The sequence below is a fragment of the Cavia porcellus genome, unplaced genomic scaffold (assembly GCF_034190915.1).
Source record: "Cavia porcellus strain 051 isolate PalLab524CR breed Dunkin Hartley unplaced genomic scaffold, mCavPor4.1 scaffold_3, whole genome shotgun sequence".
Lineage (NCBI taxonomy): Eukaryota > Metazoa > Chordata > Mammalia > Rodentia > Caviidae > Cavia > Cavia porcellus.
This window is the reverse complement of record NW_026947486.1, coordinates 18815680-18833552: the sequence shown is the minus strand read 5'-3', so window position 1 is coordinate 18833552 and position 17873 is coordinate 18815680. Positions and strand designations below refer to the sequence as shown.

At 44.3% G+C, this 17873-nt stretch overlaps 1 long non-coding RNA gene across 1 annotated transcript; it reads left to right on the top strand.

The window, feature by feature from the left end:
- Positions 1–1345: 1345 nt before the first annotated feature.
- LOC134475422 (uncharacterized) lies at positions 1346–5460 on the top strand. Its single transcript, XR_010046525.1, has 2 exons — positions 1346–1776; positions 4501–5460. It is a non-coding gene; the product is annotated as an uncharacterized LOC134475422 (long non-coding RNA).
- Positions 5461–17873: the final 12413 nt, after the last annotated feature.

Below are 17873 nucleotides of genomic sequence, written 5' to 3'. Positions count from 1 at the left end.
GTGGTACAGTGATTGCCTAGGACCCAGGAGGGATTCAGTGTCCCAATACCAAAAAATCATAATAATTAATTTTGGTTTGTACTGAATATGTACACTTTTTTCTTTGTGTGTGTGTGTTTGTTTACAGTATTGTCAATTATATGTGTTGCAAATGTTTGTTCTCAGTTTTTGGATTGTCTTTTCACTTTGAAATTGATTTTTGTGCATGGTGTTTTGCTTTGTTTTGGTGTTACTGGGGAATGAACCCAGGGTCTTGTGCATGCTAGACAAGTGCTCTACCACTGAGCTACATCCACAGAGCTGTTTGTTTTTAAGGCAAGGTTTTGCCATATTGCCCAGGCTGGCCTTGAAGTCCTGGGCTTCAGTGATCCTCTCATCTCAGCTTACCACACAGCTGGGACAACAGGCAGGCACCACCATGTGTGGGCCAGACCTTATCCTTATTATACTCTAAGCAACATTGTGTAACAACTACTTCCATAGATTACATTGTATTAGATGTTATACATGATCTGCAGATGATTTTCAAGTTCATGGAAGAGTGTGGATAAGGTTCCGTGTAAATGTAGGACCATTAGATAGGAAAGATTTGAGCATTCATGGACTATGTAATCTGCAGGAGATCCCAGAAGCAATTATCATTGAGTACTGAAGGATGACTGTATGTTCACAGCTGCAGAAAGATACACAGTCATTACTACATGTGGCCAAATCATAGTAGACAGAGTATGTGAATACATTTCTGTTTCTGGTGTACATGTATAGTGAATTTTTAAAATTTTATTTAAGTTTATTGAATAGTTTAGGTACACATAATGATCACACTCATTATACAGAATTTGTGTTTATACATGATACGTTTTGATTCCTCTTTTTTCCCCATTCCTATCCCCTCCTTTCAAATTCCCTTCCCATTCCTGTTCACAAAACTGTTTTCATTTTATGCATCTTTTTTGATATTTTTCTTTCCTTTCTTTTTCCTTACTGAAAATTTTTGCACAGCAAAAGAAATCACCAAAAGATAAAATAAAAAGACAACCCACACAGTGAGGAAAACAATTTTACCAGCTATTTGTCAAAGGGCTAATACTTAAAACATATAAAGTAACATTTCAATTACTTGTCTCTTGTAGGAGCCAAGCGACTGCTCATTGCTGCCTCCCTGCCTCTCTCTCTCCTATGGGCACTGCGTCTGCCTACATTAACCATAATCCTCTCCTGCTTACGTCACATACCCGGACGTGACGGTGACCCTGTTGTATTCATCCCCATAGCCTCTTCCTGTCCCACCAGCCCACCCTTGGCCTATAAAAGATGTAATCACTTCCGGAATAAACGGGGGGGGGGGGGGCTTGATCAGATTCTCTCAACTTGCTTCCATCTCTCTTTGTCTCCCCTATGTCTTTATTTAATCCCTGTTCTGCCTCCAGGTACACCCCACAGATTGATTCGCAGGCCTGATCAAGTGGTGCCCAGCGTGGGGGCTCCTGACACGGAGGAGTCAACGAGGGAGCCGTTCGAGACAGCTGGCTTAAAGTGAAAGCAAATTGAACCAGAGATCGCGGCGAAAACTGAGCAAACTGAATCAAAGATTAAAGCTAAAAGTGACAGGAAATTAAATCAAGTACTGAGGCCTGCGCAGACAACTACCCAACGTCCTGCCCGAGTCACGGTGTGTGAACGGCCACCCTATTCCCTTTCCCGGACATGGGTCAAGCATTGAACGAACACAAATTGTTCATGGGAGGCCTTATAAAGACATTAAAGACAAGAGAGGTAAGGGTTAGAACAAAAGAATTACTGCAGTGTTTTCAATTTATTCATAAGGTTTGCCCCTGATTCCCCCTAGAGGGTTCTATAGATACCAAGAGGTGGAATAGAGTAAGAGATGCTTTAAAAGATTATTATAGAGTTTTCGGTCCAGAAAAGGTTCCAGTGACCACCTTTGCATATTGGAATTTAATCTCTGAGCTGCTTGCCCAGAGGCATGCAGATCCTCAGATTGAGGAGACGGTCGCAAAAGGTGCTCCGAGCTGCTCAGCCTTACAGTGCTTCTAAGATAGCGCCTGCCTCTGGCAAGCCTCGTGGCCCTCTTAAAATGGTGCTTATTTCACTTCCGCCACATCAGCGTGGGTCCCTCCCTGAAATTGCGTTTCCAGTGATGGAAACAAACGTACCTCCCCAAGATGACACCGCACAGCCACAAGACAGTGCGGGCACTGCACCGCTAGCTCCACGAGTCATTAGGACACATACGCCATTCACAGTGGCAGCTTTAAGAGAATTAAAGGCAGCAGTTGCCCAATATGGCCTTACAGCTGCTTTCATTCTTGCTGTTTTAAATTCTCTGGCTGACGGCTGGCTCACACCTACAGATTGGCAAAGATTGACCCGAGTGACTATCGGTTGGGGATAATTTTTTGTAAAAATCAGAATATACAAAAAATTGCAAAGAGACCGCCAGGCACAATACACAAGCCGGCAATAGGTGAGACCTTAATATGTTAATAGTAGAAGATGCCTATGCATGCAGAAAGGCTCAAAAAGAGTTTAATCCAGGGCTGGGGATTTAGCTCAGCGGCATAAGTGCCTGCGGTGCAAGCAGGTGGTTGTGAGTTTGATCCCCTGTACCAATAAAAAGGAAAAAGACAAAAAAAAAGAGTTTAATCCAAAACTTTTCACTCAAATTCAAACAGCAGCTACTTGAGCATGGAGAAAGCTGCCTGCAAAAGATAATATGAGCTCCTCTCTCACTAGCATTAAGCAAGGCCCAGATAAACCCTTTTCAGAGTTTGTTGATTGTTTGATTGCTGCTGCTAGTGGAGTCTTTGGCCATGCTAATGCAGGCACTGATTTTGTTGAACAGTGGGCTTTTAAAGGCACCGCACCATCTGCCAGGCTGCTATCAGACCTTGTAAAAATAAAACAGGCCTATCAGGATATATACACCTTTGCTGTGGCATTGGAGCTGCTTGTTAGCGGGGCCTTGGTGTCGCTGCTGCCTTGCAGGGGTTTACAGTTAAACAGTTGTTATCTTAAAAGCATAAACAAAAGTGTTTTACCTGTAGAGAGACTGGTCATTTTGCAAAAAAGACTCCAGAGATAGAGATTCCAATGTCAATTACTTTGACTCATTTAACTGATCAGAGTGATATTGGTCTAGTCTCTTAAGTTTAATTTCAGCATATGTAAGGATGGGGACAAATGCTAAAAGGAGAATGAGAGACACTATGGTAGTTATTATTGTCTTCCCCAATGTCATATCTTGAAAACCTAAGGAGCCTTCATCATCCTGTAATGATTTGATTAGTTCTATAATATGCAGTATGTATTTAATGTGCATAAAGATGGGCACAACTGTTTGGAGGAAACTAGAGACAATTTAGTAAATGGTGGAGATCTACAGTGGACTTGCTTTGAAATCTGTATTTCTTTAAATCTTTTAACTGTTTTGTTCTGTTTTGATATGTTTGGTATTGCCCTCTTTGAGATGGGAAACAAGTGTGTGGGACTGATAACCATATTACTAAGTTTTTGTTGGATCATTGAGCAGAACTATTGGCAATGTCACTGCTTGGATGTTACTTTACATGCTTTAATTTTGTAACCTGGACAGCTGTTTCTGGGATGACAATGTGTAACTTATCAACTGTTGATTTCTTACCATTTATTTTTCTGTAATTCTATATTAAGATCACTAGAAAACAAGCCAGACAGATACTAAAAAATTGCCTTTCTTGTGAAATGCACCTCCCAATTCCACACTTTGGGGTTAATCCTAGGGAACTTATCCTCAATGCATTATGGCAAATGGATGTCACCCACATTCCTGAGTTTGGCAATCTTAAAAATGTTCATGCAACTATAAATATCTTTAGTGGTTACATTTATACCTCTCCCCAGACTGGCAAAGCTACCAAACGTTATTAGCCATATGTTAACTACCTTATCAGTTCTGAGATGCCCACAACAATTACATACTGATAATGGCCCACGCTATGCTAATTCTGCCTTTGCTCATTTCTGTTAACATCTTAATATTGATCATATAAAAGGCATACCTTATAACTCTCAAGGTCAAGGCATAGTTAAAAGGGCACATCTCTCCCTAAAACTCACTGTTGATAAGATAAAAAAGGGGGGAATGGTATTCCACAAGGAGGACACCTAAAAATATTCTATCTCATCCCTTATTCATCCTTAATTTTTTAAATTTGGATTCTGCTGGACAGTCAGCAGCCATGCGTTTTTGGCATTCTGAAACACAAAAGCAATTTGCTTCTGTACTATGGCGAGACGCCCTGACTAATTCATGGCATGTCCCTGATCCCATTCTCATATGGGGACGAGGTTCAGTGTGTGTTTACTCTCAACAAGATAGAGAAGCTAGATGGCTACCTGAGTGCCTCATAAAACAAGTAGACAGTTCTTCAAAAACCCCATGTGACGCCCAGGAATAATGTCATTTCCTGAGGCACAATCCCCTGTGTTCTCTTACAGGTGACAAAACCCCCCAGAGCCCTATGCTGCCTACTCAGCCTTCTCCTTGAGCCATACCACACCCATGGTGGATTTAGACCCCTGCCAAACAGACTACAAGTGCTGACAGCCATGCACACACCCCCCTGTGACTACGGAAGAGGCTCTTCTCGGTCTGGAGGAACATAAACCAGCCAAATAGATTGCATCCAGTGTTATGCGAGGCAAGCTCCAAGACATAGGAGAACGACTTCAACAGAGACACCAACAAATGGCTGCCAACCCCTTCTCCTAGATATGTGGGGGGGGAGCTTTTCCCTTACCTAGCACCCCTTTTGGGTCCCCTAGCTGCCCTATTGCTTCTCCTTTCTGTGAGTCCTTGTATTTTTCAGAGGATTATGATGTTCATTAATAACCGGATAGACACATTTATGGCAAAGCCCATTCAGGTACACTATCATCAGCTGGAGATGGCAGATCAACAAACCTACCGGGAAGGAATTCCCACAAGTGGCCCATATGATGATGCGGCCTAACTGCCCTGGGGCAATGGACAGGCAGTCAGAGACGGGCAACTAGGACATGCATGTTAATTCCAACGGCAACCTAAGACAGGCACAGGACCAACTGTTGTTCTGCAAGCCCATGACGGGTAACGCCTGGTTGGGTTCATGCAATGAGGTCCTTGACCTAAGACAGATGCTGTCCGGCAGGGCCTGCCATACTCCTGATTAAATAATATAGAAAGGGAGGAGATGTAGGGAGCCGAGTGACAGCCCATTGCTGCCTCCCTGCCTCTCCCTCTCCTATGGGGACTGCGTCTGCCTACATTAACCATAATCCTCTCCTGCTTACGTCACATATCTGGATGTGATGGCGACCCTGTTGTATTCATCCCCATAGCCTCTTCCTGTCCCACCTCCCACCCTTGGCCTATAAAAGATGTGATCACTTCCGGAATAAATGGGGGGCTTGATCAGATTCTCTCGACTTGCTTCCATCTCTCTTTGTCTCCCCTATGTCTTTATTTAATCCCCATTCCGCCTCCAGGTACAACCCACAGATTGATCCACAGGCCGGATCAGTCTCTACATGGATCTTTCTCCTCCACTCCACCCTTTGTCCTAATACTGGGGATGGGGTATAGTGTATTTCCTCTGAGATACATTCTCAGCCCTTTTTTTTTTTTTTAATTTTGAGACAGAGTCTCACTAAGTCACTAACTTCCCCATCCTAGTCTGGAACTTGCTATCTTCCTGCTTCAGCTTCCCAAATGCTAGGATTATAGGTGATTCCCACCATGCCCAGTAGGTCTTTCTAAATATAGGCAATGTGGGTATATATGAGGTATTTAGATATTATGTGATTTAATATGTTTGTGTAATAAAATATATTTATTATAAATAAAATAAATGAAGCTAGACATAGCAGCACACACCTGAAATCCTAGAATTCTGGGAGGCTGAGACAGGAGAGTTCCAAATTGGAACCTAGCCTAGACGACTCAGGTTGGAAACCTGGTCCCAAAATAAGGTTAAAAATTGCTAGAGGTGTAACAGTGTGAAGGTCCTCAGTTCAATCTGAATAACAAAGGGGGAGAGGTGTAAAAACATACACAAACAAGACAAAAATTTTAAAACCGAAGTACAAACAAGCTGTAGTATGTCCATGTATCCACCCCCAAGATGATTATAAACTGCATATACTACAAACATATACTAACAATTTTTTAAAGTTAAAAAAACAAGGAATGGACCAGGGATATAGCTCACTGGCACAGTGTCTGCCTGGCAAATGCGAGGTATGTCATGAGATTGAGTCCCAGAACAAAAAAAAAAAAAAAAAAAAAAAAAAACAAGAAATGGACTGTGTTTAGTATTACAGCTCTTAGAAGAATGTTTACATTTTGTTATTTATTTTTATTGCTGGTAACTGAACCAGGACCTCACACATGGTAGACAAGTGCTCTGCCACTGAACTATACACCCAACCAGACATTTTTCTCTTTTAATTGATCATGCAGCTTAATAGGTTTCATTTTCGCAAATTCATACACGCGTAACACACTTTGATCATTTCCGTTGCCCATGTGCATCTTCCCTCCAGTTCCACATTTTGGGAAAGTTAATGCATATAATTTGCTCAGATCCATCCCCTGTATTATCCACCTTTGCACACCTTCTCCCTTATCCCCTTCTCTTGTCTAATAATAGCCTCCCTTCTACATTGTCATCTTTTATTCGGAATCCACATATTGGGGCGAATCTGTAATGCTTGGCTTTCTGAGTCTGGAGTATTTCACTCAGCAAGATGATGTCAACCCATCCATCCATTTTCCTGAAAGTGACAGAATTAAGTTCTTATAGCTAATACTGCATTGTACATGTAAGGACCGCGTTTTCCATATCCATTCATCTGTTGATGCACATGTAAACTGGTTCCATATCTTGGCTGTTGTGAATTGTGCTCAATAAATATGGGTATGCAGCTACCCTGTGGTACACTGACTTCAACATCTGAGGTGACTATCTGCTTAGATTTTTTTTTTAGGAAGCCCCCTACTGACTTGTAGTGTTTGTACTAGTTTCCATGTTCACCATCAGTGTAGATTGTTTTTCCCCCTTCACATTGCCTGCATTCTTGCCAGCGTTTGCTTTTTATATTCTTCATAAAAGCCATTATGCCTGGGGTAAGAGAGAATCTCAGTGTCACTACAATTTGCATTTTCCTCAGGGCTAAAGATTTTGAGTATTTTCACATGTTTATTAGATATTTGCACTTCTTGTTTTAAGCGTTTGATAAATTCATTTGCCCATTTATGGTTTATTTTTTATTTTTTCCTGTTAAATTTTTTGAGTTCTTTATATATTCTAGATTAATTATTAATCCTCTGTTTGAACAGTAGCTAGGAAAGATTTTCTTCCACTCCCCAGGCTGTCTCTTTACCTTCTGAGTTGCTTTCATTGTTGTGTTAACTTTTAATTTGATATAGTCTCATTACATTTTTGTTTGTTTGTTTTCCTTGTTTGGGTTTGTTTTTTTGAGACAGATTCTCGCTGTGTACTCCAAACTGATGAACTCTCAGTGATTTTCCTGCTCCCAAGGGCTAGAATTACAGGTGTGCTCCACCACATTTGGTTTATTAGTTCTTTCTTGCTATTATTTCCTGTGCTATTGGAGTTCTGTTGCAGAAATTTTTCTTTGTGCCTATGCTTTCAATATTTTGAACCTTTCAAATGCTTTCAATATTTTCACCCTTTCAGGCCAAGAGCTGAGTTAAGCAACATAAACACCTGCCTGGCAAGTGTGAGGCCATGAGTTCCATCCCTGGTACCAAAAGAAAAAGAAAAAACAATATTTTCACTCTTTCAAGCGCATGCATTATGTCCATGCAGTGCCACACACAGGCTCAGCCAGTATTTCTTCAAATACTTTTTCATGTGTATATTCTTTCCACACAGACATCTGGGAGTCCAGTGACAAACTTTTGATTTTCCTTATTACCCTATAAGCCTATTTTCTATCTTCCAGGGCACTTCTTTTCGGACATAGACGTTCTGCCTTGAGCTTTTCTTATGGGATTTAAATTTCATTTCTATCTGCACTATTTCAACTTGATTTGTTTCTTATATCTTCAGAAGGGTGAGATTTCTTCTTTCTTCATTTTTTCAGTTCATTTGTATCTCTTCATTAAACCACATTAATTATACTATTTTGAGAAAGGATATTGCTATATATATCAGGGTGGTCTTGAACTCACTACATAGTATACATATATATTTCAGGCTGATCTTGAAATCACTATTGCTTTCAAACTCATGGCAATCCTCCAGCATCAGCATCCTGAGTTACGGGACTTCAGGTGCGACCTACCTTGCCCATCTGATCATGATACTTAAAATACTTCCCAGATCATTCCAGCACCTACTTCATCTTGCTATTGGATTCTGCTTGTCTTTTTAAAGTCACGGTGTGTTTTTTCTGGGTTTGGGTATGGCCTGTGATTTCTTTTTATCCTGAACATTTTGTCTATAATAGTAGGACACTCAGGATCCTATTTAAAGCTTCTGCTCAAGCTGACAGTCACGTTATCTGGGTTTTTAGGTTTAGCGGGCAGGTCCTGACCTTCTGGGGCTATGATTACAAAGGCAATGTGGGTTTCAGAGACCACACAGCGTGCTTCTGTGCTGCTTGCTTTGCCAGGTGCCACTCAGCTTTGTTGGTGCCAAGGGTGCACATTATTTCCCTGGTCCCCTCCGGTACTCCTGCGGGGGTTGTGGATGTGGGGCTGGGATCCACCATGTTTTTCATTGCCCAGGGCCTGGGAGCCTCCTGCTCCCCCTTCGCTGGAGCCACCATTGGGGTATAAAGTGTTTCTAGGGCCTGTAAGGGACGTGCAGGGTGTGTGTGTGTGTGTGTGTGTGTGTGTGTGTGTGTGTGTGTTACTGGCAATCAAACTCATGGCCTCACACGTGACAGCCAAGTACCTACATCCTCATTTGATTTCATTTTACTTTATTTTTAGACCCCCTCTTGCTAAATTACCTGTGCTGGCCTCAAACATGTGACTCTCCTGCCTCAGCCTTCTGAGTAACTGGGATTACAGGCATTCACCACCACACCAGCTTTATTTTAATCACTCCTTGAGCTTGGGGTATAGCTCAGTGGTAGAGGACTTGCACAGTGTGCACAAAAGCCCTGGGTTCAATTTCTGGCACAATAAAAATAACATACTTCCACCTTTCTTAGGTTTCTGCTTCATGCAATGAGCTTGTCCCCTTCCTCGCACCCCTTGATGGCCTTCTCATTGTGCGCTGTTCTACAATGTTTGCTCTTGCTGCCCTGGGGATTGCACCCAGCACTTCCTGCCTGCTAGGCAAGTACTGCACCACTGAGCTACATTCCCACCAACTTTATTATTTATGGTGGGAACAGCTAAATTAGCTACATTGCCTGCTGGCCTCGAACGTGCAAACGTGCCTTCCTCCTTCAGAGTGGCTGGCATTACGGCCATGTTGTATGGCACCACACCTAGCTCCCACAGATTCTGTTCAATTGTGACATTTCTCCTCTGGGGCCATTGCATATATCCAGAGAAGTATTATGTATGCCTGAAACCTCTCTCCTCAGAGTGCTTGTAGCAGCCTCAGTTCAGGTCACTGGGGTGCATGAATCTGTCCAGTAAAACATGACAGAGTTTGAACGGGGACCAGCCATGGAGAGGCCCTATTGACAGCCTCCAAAGATGTCCTATGCAGACAATGCATTTGTCAGGACCAGGCAGGGCCAGCATCCTGTGCAACAGTCTTTAATCATGAGAGCAATGGGCCAATTCTTTTCCCCCTTCTGTCTTAGTCACTTTTCTCGTTGCTGAGACAAAATGCCTGGTGCATGAGATTAAAGGAAGAAAGGTTTATTGCAGCTCACAGTTTGTAGAGGCTTCAGTCCATAGCCAGTCGGTTCCAAAGCAGGGCAGCAGGGCAGCAGGGCAGCAGGGCAGCAGGCAGAGGAGAAACAGCTCATGTCGTGGCAGGCACAGAGGCAGCAAGCAGCCGCGACAGCCAAAGCAGCCAAAGCAGCCAAAGCAGGAGCAGCAGTGGAGCCCCAGCCTGCCTTCTTTCTGTGCTCTCATGTCCAGGTTACCAGTTTATTAGTAGGGGCCACCCACTCCCAGGGCGGGGCTTCTGTTATACACACCCTTGATCCCACTGTCACGCCCTTAATCCTCATCCATGCACCCTCGATCCAGCAACCTGCCAGAGGCCCCATCTATGAGAGCATGAGGCTCTTGGGGACATCCAGACCCAAGCCATAGCACCTCTGTCCTTAGGATCGAGCCAGGGGTATCCCCACTGAGTTAACTCCCAGCCCTTTATATTCTGAGACACAGCCTCATGAAGTTACTCAGATAGCTCTCGGTCTTGGGAGCCTCCTGTATTAGCCTCCAGAGTGCTGGGCTGAGAGGTGGGTGCCATCTCGCCCAGCCTGGTGGGCGGACTCTTGACAGCAGGCACAGGTGTGACATGCAGTAGTGGCTCTGCACAGAAGCACAAAATTCGGCTTTGCAAGAGACATCAGGTGTTTTCCTTCTTCCCGTTGGCTTTCAGAGGAACTGAGCCTCCAGAAGCCAGTCATACAGTTACAAGAGACAGCCCCTTGGCAAACGGGACTCTGGGTCTTGTTGGCGTTGACCAGCGACCCCTGCTGGCGGAGCCGAGAAAACACCAGAGCCCACGCTGAGACCACACAGACGTCTTTCACGTCACGGAAAGTTTGGGTGTTGCAGGGCATAATGGCGCACTCCTGTGACTCCGGTTACTTACTGCAGAGGCTGAGGCAGGACGACCACAGCTGGAGGCCAGCGTGAGTAACCTAGAAACTTCCTGAGACATGGTAAAACAAATAAATAAATAGACCTGGAGTTGCAGCTCAGTGCAAACGACTTGGTTCCTGGGTTCCATCCTCAGTACAGGCAAAAACGAAAACAAAAACCAACAAACAACCGTTGGGTGCCACAGCACAGCGGTGCTCGCTCTGCTTTGACTCAGCCACTGATGCCAAGTGGCTGCCGAGTTTTCCCCGTGAGTGCTTTTCACACGGAGCAGCGACCCAAGAGACAAAGAGGAGGAGCTATGCATCTTGAAGGTCTCCCCTAACCTCAGACGTGCTCTAGGGGGCCCCTGTATCCTCTCGCCCAAAGGCCCTGTGGCTTGCGAGACCCAACTTGGGTGGCAGACAGGCTGTCAAGATGTCCAGCAGTCGCTGAGCCAGCGGCAGCCCGGGTCCACAGGCGTGTCAGATTTATGGAGATTTAGCTGCAGAGCAGACCATGAATCCATGAGGATATATTACGTGCAGAGGCAGCAAAGGCAACACCAGAGTCGGCAAGAGAGGGAGACTGAAGCAGGAGGGTCACAAGCTGGAGCCCAGCCTGTGCAATTCAGTGACTTAGTGAGACCTCATCTCAAACTCCAGAAAGGACTGGGGTGGAGTGCCCCAGTACCACACACACACACACACACACACACACACACACACACACACACTCACACACTCACACTCACAAGCAACACCCATATTGTGGCACTCCTCTGGTCCTTTATCACTGAGCCTGACACGGAAGCACAGGGGAGGGATGACAGAGCACATGCACGGTAGCTTCCTCTGTCACGGGACAGCCTCTCCTAAACCACAGCCGTTCCATCTGATAGACTTACACGGAAGTCGCCGGCTGTCCCCTGAGGGAGGAGAGGAGGAACAAGGAAGAATGTTCTCTGTGTCTCCAGAGCCAGAGAGGCAGATGGGAAACAGCCCTATGCCAAGTCCTCACAAAACTGCCCAGTTCCAGGCAGGGTGACAGCACGCGGCCGACTCCAATTGGCTGGGAGGGTGCAGCCTATGGGGACAGAAGTCTGGCTGCCAGCCCACCTCACCACAGCCCCTCACCTCCCAGTTCCAGGCCTGGCAGCTCACACACTTACCAGGAGGTGGCAGTGTAGGCGCAAGTTCTGGTTCCATTAGCTGTCAGGTTCTTGCCTTCCTGAATCTTGGGTTAACAGTTCAGCCTGGAAAGGCTTCATTCAAAGTACTGCAATGGGAGCTGGGTGAGGTGGCATGCGTCTGTAGCCGCAGGTTCTTGGGAAACTGAGGCAAGAGGATCACTTGAGCCCAAGTGTCCCAGGCCAGACTGGGCAGCAAAGCAAGATCCCGTCTCAAAAAAAAAAAAAAAAAGAATATTAGAATGTAAAAACATGCTTCCTTACTATTCACGTGCCATTGTTAGAACTTTAGAATTCTGCTCATAAAAGTGCAAAAACAAATAGACAAAGTCAGATTTAAAGCCTTGCTTGGGGCTTGGGGCATGGCTCAGTGGGAGAGGCCTTGCTTACTGTGCATGAGGTCCTGAGGTTGATCCTCAGCACTATAAAACACACAGACACACACACACACACACACACACACACACACACACACACACACAGAGAGGCACCAAATGAGCTTTGTACTGCTGGTAATATTTCTGTAATTGAGATATTCTCATAAGGATACATTTGAAATCGCAAAGGAAAAGAAGCAGCAGTCAAGTAAATGGGGAGAGGAGAGCAATGAGGAAAGGTAAGAGAACCTGGGTGTGGCGGCACACACCCATAATCACAGCACTCTGGGAGGCTGAGGTTGGAGGCTTGAAAGTTCGAATCTAGTGGGCATTTTAGGGAGGCCCTGTCTCAAAAAATAAAATAAAATATGACTCTTGCCTCAGCCTCCCGAGTGCTGGGATTATAATTATTGGCTATCACACCTGGTTCCATTGTGTATTAATATCATATTTTCTATATCTTTTCATTTCTTGATGGACGTATAAGCTTCTTTCAAGATTTAGCTATTATGAATTGTGCTACTCTAAACATGGGTATGCATGTATCATTGTAGTAATGATGTCTGGAATGCTGTTGGGAAGATAAGTAGAAGGGAGTTAGCTAGGTCAAATGAAATTTTCTAGTTTTAGTTTACTGAGGAATTCCCATACGTTGCAGTCCATGACCATAGTGTGGCCCAAAGCATGAAAGATAACTCAGAATCACTGTCCAATTCAAATCAGTATGGGGAGTATGAGGCCCAGAGCATTTATTCTTTAAGGCAGTGTGTTGATCCAGCTTGTGACCCTATAGGCTATCTTCAAATCTCTAACCATGCAGTGAATTCCTGGAGGGTTTGGTCCTGTGGTTCCAAAGGTTCCTCACCTCTCACACCCATCTCATACATACCTCTGGCTAATGACCCCTCACTTGTTTCTATAGTTGTTGCATTTTTACATTCCCACCAGCATTGTAGACGAGTTTCTTTTTCCCCCTGTACTCTCACCAGCCTTTGTTATTGTTTAATTTGATTGTAGCCTTTCTTTCTGTGTTAAAGTGGAATCTCAGTATTGCTTTAATTTGCATTTCTGTAAAGGCCAGTGATGTTGAGGGTTTTTTATGTAGTTATTGGCCATCTATACTTCATCTTAGAAGTATCCTTTTTAGATGCTCAGTTTTTGACTGGGTCATTTATTTCAGGGGTCTAATGTTTTTGAGTTCTTTATATATTCCAGATATCACTCTTTTGTCTGAGGAGTAGCTGGCAAAAATTATCCTTAATTCTGTAAGTTGGCTCTTTACTCTGCTGGTTGTTGCTTTTGCTGTGCAAAAGCTTTTTAATTTGATATGATCCCATTTGTTGATTCCTTTTTTTTATTTAAGGAGAAAAAGAAAAAATAGAAAAAGGGTACATGTTATACAGAATTGCAGAAAACATAAACAGTAGGAAATCACTAGTTAATAGATTACATATTGTCATCTTAGAAATAGTTGTTCAAGTTACAAAATTAAAGCATATAAAGTGGACTTTCAAACAGTGAGACTGGAAACAGTTTTGTTTAATGATCCAACAAACCTCAGTAATATGGTTATCTATCCTATCCACTTAAATATATATGCAGTTATATTCTTTTTTTTTGAGGTTTTACCTTATTTAATTTATTTAGTGGGTATACTGTGCCCCTCCACCCCCGTACCAGGGATTGAACTCATGACCACACGCTTATGCCACTGAGCTAAATCCCCAGCCCCAAGGGTATACTTTTTTCTTTTTAATTTTATTTAAGGAGAAAAAGAAAAAAAAGCAGAGAAAGGGTACAAGTTATACAGATTTACAGAAAAAAATAAACAGTGGAAATCACTAGTTAATGGATTACATATTGTCATCTTAGAAATAGTTGTTCAAGTTACAAAATTAAAGCTTATAAAGTGGACATTCCAACAGTGAGACTGCAAACGGTTCTGTTCAATGATCCAACAAAACTCAGTAATATCATTATCTATCTTATACACTTAAATATACATGCAGTTATATCGTTTAGAGCACTTTCTTTTCCTCTCTTTTGTACAATGACAATTACACATTTTGGGTTTTGTTGCTCCCACATTTCTTATTACTTTTTGGAAGAGAGTAGAACCAAATGTGACATAACAGAACAAAGTCAGTCAAATCAAAAGGGTGGACATAATAGATAATGTAAAATCATAATACAAGGTGATCAACAATGGTTACCATAATGCCTCCTGCTATCTCTAATAGAATTGCCTATATCATCAGTTATAATAAAATTGAACAAAACAGTAAAGAACAAAACCGGCAAAACCAAAACATTGGAGACATTACAGGTCTTCAAAAGTAGATAGTAGTAAACCAGAATGGACGTCATAATGAATCCCACTGTCTTCACAGCTGTTGCCTAAACTTTCGAACCTGGTGCTATCAAGCAAAACAGAATAGAGGAACATCAGTCAAAGCAAGATGGTGAGAGCAATACAGGGCTTTAAATCAAGATAATTGAAAGTCAAAGTGGGTTACTATAATATATCCTGCTATTTTTTTATTTATTTTTCCCTTAATTAAAAGGATAAAAATAAAAAAGTAAATAATAAAATGGAGATTGAGACAAAAGAGGGAATAACAGCAAAACAGCGCAGATCAAAACATAACCATTTAAGCAAAATAGTGTTTCACCACAAGATAATCCCAACATAAAAGTAGTTACCATATTGTCTCTTTCCTTGAAATCTTTGAGTATAACTTCGTATATTGTAGCATCAAATATATCAAAACAATGTAAAAACATTTAAGAGAATGTCAGTATTACAGGGTATTTAGAATCAACTAACAGGGGACTGGGGGTTTAGCTCAGCAGCATAAGTGCCTGCCTTGCAAGTGTGCGGTCATGAGTTTGATCCCTGATACCGATAAAAATGAAAAAGACAAAAAAAAAAAAAAAAAAGAATCAACTAACAGAAAATGAACAATGGTTTCTGTATAATCTCCCTGTCTTTAAAAGTTTTTGCTTATACTGTCATACATAATAAAATCCAATAAGATACAACCTGTTTAGACCAATGGAGACAGAAGAACAAAAGCTTGATGAGACTTCAAAACAAGATGATACTAAATCAGTATTACCTATTAAGACGTCAGCTGAGGATCAACCTCAGGGCCTCATGCACAGTAAGCAAGGCCTCTCCCACTGAGCCATGCCCCAAGCCCCAAGCAAGGCTTTAAATCTGACTTTGTCTATTTGTTTTTGCACTTTTATGAGCAGAATTCTAAAGTTCTAACAATGGCACGTGAATAGTAAGGAAGCATGTTTTTACATTCTAATATTCTTTTTTTTTTTTTTTGAGACGGGATCTTGCTTTGCTGCCCAGTCTGGCCTGGGACACTTGGGCTCAAGTGATCCTCTTGCCTCAGTTTCCCAAGAACCTGCGGCTACAGACGCATGCCACCTCACCCAGCTCCCATTGCAGTACTTTGAATGAAGCCTTTCCAGGCTGAACTGTTAACCCAAGATTCAGGAAGGCAAGAACCTGACAGCTAATGGAACCAGAACTTGCGCCTACACTGCCACCTCCTGGTAAGTGTGTGAGCTGCCAGGCCTGGAACTGGGAGGTGAGGGGCTGTGGTGAGGTGGGCTGGCAGCCAGACTTCTGTCCCCATAGGCTGCACCCTCCCAGCCAATTGGAGTCGGCCGCGTGCTGTCACCCTGCCTGGAACTGGGCAGTTTTGTGAGGACTTGGCATAGGGCTGTTTCCCATCTGCCTCTCTGGCTCTGGAGACACAGAGAACATTCTTCCTTGTTCCTCCTCTCCTCCCTCAGGGGACAGCCGGCGACTTCCGTGTAAGTCTATCAGATGGAACGGCTGTGGTTTAGGAGAGGCTGTCCCGTGACAGAGGAAGCTACCGTGCATGTGCTCTGTCATCCCTCCCCTGTGCTTCCGTGTCAGGCTCAGTGATAAAGGACCAGAGGAGTGCCACAATATGGGTGTTGCTTGTGAGTGTGAGTGTGTGAGTGTGTGTGTGTGTGTGTGTGTGTGTGTGTGTGTGTGTGTGGTACTGGGGCACTCCACCCCAGTCCTTTCTGGAGTTTGAGATGAGGTCTCACTAAGTCACTGAATTGCACAGGCTGGGCTCCAGCTTGTGACCCTCCTGCTTCAGTCTCCCTCTCTTGCCGACTCTGGTGTTGCCTTTGCTGCCTCTGCACGTAATATATCCTCATGGATTCATGGTCTGCTCTGCAGCTAAATCTCCATAAATCTGACACGCCTGTGGACCCGGGCTGCCGCTGGCTCAGCGACTGCTGGACATCTTGACAGCCTGTCTGCCACCCAAGTTGGGTCTCGCAAGCCACAGGGCCTTTGGGCGAGAGGATACAGGGGCCCCCTAGAGCACGTCTGAGGTTAGGGGAGACCTTCAAGATGCATAGCTCCTCCTCTTTGTCTCTTGGGTCGCTGCTCCGTGTGAAAAGCACTCACGGGGAAAACTCGGCAGCCACTTGGCATCAGTGGCTGAGTCAAAGCAGAGCGAGCACCGCTGTGCTGTGGCACCCAACGGTTGTTTGTTGGTTTTTGTTTTCGTTTTTGCCTGTACTGAGGATGGAACCCAGGAACCAAGTCGTTTGCACTGAGCTGCAACTCCAGGTCTATTTATTTATTTGTTTTACCATGTCTCAGGAAGTTTCTAGGTTACTCACGCTGGCCTCCAGCTGTGGTCGTCCTGCCTCAGCCTCTGCAGTAAGTAACCGGAGTCACAGGAGTGCGCCATTATGCCCTGCAACACCCAAACTTTCCGTGACGTGAAAGACGTCTGTGTGGTCTCAGCGTGGGCTCTGGTGTTTTCTCGGCTCCGCCAGCAGGGGTCGCTGGTCAACGCCAACAAGACCCAGAGTCCCGTTTGCCAAGGGGCTGTCTCTTGTAACTGTATGACTGGCTTCTGGAGGCTCAGTTCCTCTGAAAGCCAACGGGAAGAAGGAAAACACCTGATGTCTCTTGCAAAGCCGAATTTTGTGCTTCTGTGCAGAGCCACTACTGCATGTCACACCTGTGCCTGCTGTCAAGAGTCCGCCCACCAGGCTGGGCGAGATGGCACCCACCTCTCAGCCCAGCACTCTGGAGGCTAATACAGGAGGCTCCCAAGACCGAGAGCTATCTGAGTAACTTCATGAGGCTGTGTCTCAGAATATAAAGGGCTGGGAGTTAACTCAGTGGGGATACCCCTGGCTCGATCCTAAGGACAGAGGTGCTATGGCTTGGGTCTGGATGTCCCCAAGAGCCTCATGCTCTCATAGATGGGGCCTCTGGCAGGTTGCTGGATCGAGGGTGCATGGATGAGGATTAAGGGCGTGACAGTGGGATCAAGGGTGTGTATAACAGAAGCCCCGCCCTGGGAGTGGGTGGCCCCTACTAATAAACTGGTAACCTGGACATGAGAGCACAGAAAGAAGGCAGGCTGGGGCTCCACTGCTGCTCCTGCTTTGGCTGCTTTGGCTGCTTTGGCTGTCGCGGCTGCTTGCTGCCTCTGTGCCT